The sequence below is a fragment of the Sciurus vulgaris genome (assembly GCF_902686455.1).
Source record: "Sciurus vulgaris genome assembly, chromosome: 2".
NCBI classification, from domain to species: Eukaryota; Metazoa; Chordata; class Mammalia; order Rodentia; family Sciuridae; genus Sciurus; species Sciurus vulgaris.
The window spans coordinates 133,563,871-133,566,659 of NC_136462.1; the positions used below are offsets into that span (position 1 = coordinate 133,563,871).

Consider the following 2,789-nt stretch of genomic DNA (forward strand, 5'->3'; position numbering starts at 1 on the left):
TTGCTAAGAAATCTTAAGTGTTCTCATCTCATACATGCATACACACACAATGGCAACCGTGTGAGGTATGAATGACAATCCCTTGATTGTGGCAATAGTTTCACGAAGTATATGTAGATCAACTCAACACGTTATACATTTAAATACATAGTTTTGTCAATTATACCCCAATAAAACTTGGAAAAATACATAAGCCATGTTATGGTTTGAATCTGGACTGTCCCCCCAAAGTCAAAGGTGGGGCTTTGGGGCAATGATTGGGTCATGAGGGCTCTGACCTCATCAGTGGATTGATGGATGAATGGACTACTGGGAGGTGGGACCTAGTTAGAGAAAGTAGGTCATTGGGGACGTGCTCTGGAAGGGTTCATCTTCTTTTTAGCCCCTTTCTCTCTCCCCTTCTCTCTCTCTTCCTCTCTCCCTCTCCCCCCGGCCCCCGTCTGCTTTCCAGCTGCCATGGACTGAGCCACTTTCCTCCATCACCAGTCACACCCTTCTCCAATGACATTCTGTCTTATTCCAGGCCCAAGGTAATAGAGCCAGATGACAATGGACTGAATCCTCTGAAACTGTAAGCTGAGCCAAAATAAATCTTTCCCCCTCTAAGTTGTTCTTGTCAGGTATTTTGGTTGCAGCAATGAAAAGTCAACTAACATAATTTGTAAAGGCAAAGATGGATACATACATACATACATACATACATACATAGAATGACTTAGTGGTTTGCCTACTCAACGTAAAGTTAAAGATAAATACAAATTGTGTTGTATTCCTCTTACATACATTGAATTACATCAGATGATTAATATGTACTTTAGAAGATAAGTGAAGGCGAGTGCTTTTTAAGGCAATGGGAATTGAAACTATGCAGGAATTCCTGCTTTTTGTATGTTTTCTAATGCATTTTTGTATCCTCCCATGCTCATATACTCTTATGTACACTTTGATTTATACAGAAGATTCAACATCATCCCTAATTTTTAGGGAAATACATAGTTTCAAAATAATTTGTTCAGTAAAATTTATCATCAGTTATTCAAAAACCATATTAAATAGTGTGAAACCCACTAAAAAGGAAACATGCAATGAGCACATGAAGATATGTTCCATACCATTAGTCATTAAGGAAATGCAAATCAAAACCACAATGAGACCCCCATTCACACCCACTTCAGTGGCTATGACAAACAGTGAACAAGAGCCAGTGTTGGCTGGGTTGTAGAGGACGTGAAACCTCCACACATGCTTGTGGGACATGGAGTGGTGCAGCCTCTTTGGCAAACAGTCTGGCAGATTCCCAACATGTGCACCTTACAGTTCCATATAACCCATCACAGGTATGTAACCAAGAGAACTGAAAACATATTTTGACACAAAAGCATACATATGAATATTGACACCACTATCACTCATACAGACTGAAAAATGGTAAAACCATTTCTCTCTTAATTGATGAATGGACAACAAAGTGTGGTATATCCAAACAATGGAATATTTTCAGCTGCAAAAAGTAATTAAATGGCAGCTGCGGTGTTGTGCTGTGGGGAAGAGAGAGATTTGTAAACCCTGGAGCCAGGTTCTGCCTGTCGGAGGCCGCTGCTATGCAGAGATCCTCGGTGAAGCCACCATCACCATGTCTGATCAGGAGGCAAAACCTTCAACTGAGGGTTTGGGGGATAAGAAAGAAGGAGAACACATTAAACTCAAAGTCAGTGGACAGGATAGCAGTGAGATTCGTTTCAAAGTGAAAATGACAACAAATCCCAAGAAACTCAAAGAATCATACTGTCGAAGACAAGGACTTCCAATGAATTCACTCAGGTTTCTCTTTGAAGGTCAGAGAACTGCTGATAATCATACTCCAAAATAACTGGGAATGGAGGAAGAAGATGTGATTGAAGTTTATCAGGAACAAACGGGGTCATTCAACGGTTTAGATATTCTTTTTATTTGTTTTCTTTTCCCTCAATCCTTTTTTATTTTTTAAAAATAGTTCTTTTGTAATGTGGTGTTCAAGTGGAATTGAAAACTGGCACCCATCTCTAAAACATCTGGTCATTTGAATTCTAGTGCTCATTACTCATTATTGTTTGTTTTCATTGTGCTGATTTTTTGGTGATCAAACCTCAGCTCCCTTCATATTGCCCTCTCCTTTTAAAAAATTACACGTGTACACAGAGAGGCCACCTTTTTCAGGACTGTGCATTTTCAGGCTTGTGGTGGCAAATGAGATCGACCAATGTGAGTGTCTATAATGACTTTCCAGCTGGTCCTGAAGTTCTAGCATGTGATTGCTTCGCTCCTGAACTGTGATTTTCAGTGGGAGATGGAAGTTTTTCAGAGAACTGAACTGTGGGAAAATGACCTTTCCTTAACTCAATGCTACTTTTAAAATCTGAGGGTCTGGACCAAAAAAGGAGGAGTATCAGCTTTGCGGTCAGGATGACAGACATGGTAAGAATGATGATTACCTCCAAAGATGGCTTCACTGAAGAGAAAAGCGTTTTAAGATGAAAAAAAAAAAAAAAAAAAAAAAAAAAAAAAAAAAAATCTTGTCAGAAGATCCCAGAACAGTTCTAATTTTCATTAGCAGTTAATAAAGTTATTCATGCAGAAGTGTACACAACAGAACACTGCTCCTTTGATTTTATTTGTACTTTTGGCCTGGGACGTGGGTTTTAAATGGACATTGTCTGTACCAGCTTCATTAGAATAAACAATATTTGTAAAAACCATTTTAAAAAAGTAATTAAGTACTATGCAGGTGTGAGCTATGATATAGGTAAACT

The 2,789-nt window shown here is 38.8% G+C and overlaps 1 pseudogene across 1 annotated transcript; it reads left to right on the plus strand.

Moving 5' to 3' along the window:
• The first annotated feature begins 1,627 nt into the window (after nt 1-1,627).
• LOC306655344 (small ubiquitin-related modifier 1-like) lies at nt 1,628-2,313 on the plus strand (annotated as a pseudogene). Its single transcript has 2 exons — nt 1,628-1,931; nt 2,213-2,313. The product of its transcript is annotated as a small ubiquitin-related modifier 1-like (transcript).
• Nucleotides 2,314-2,789: the final 476 nt, after the last annotated feature.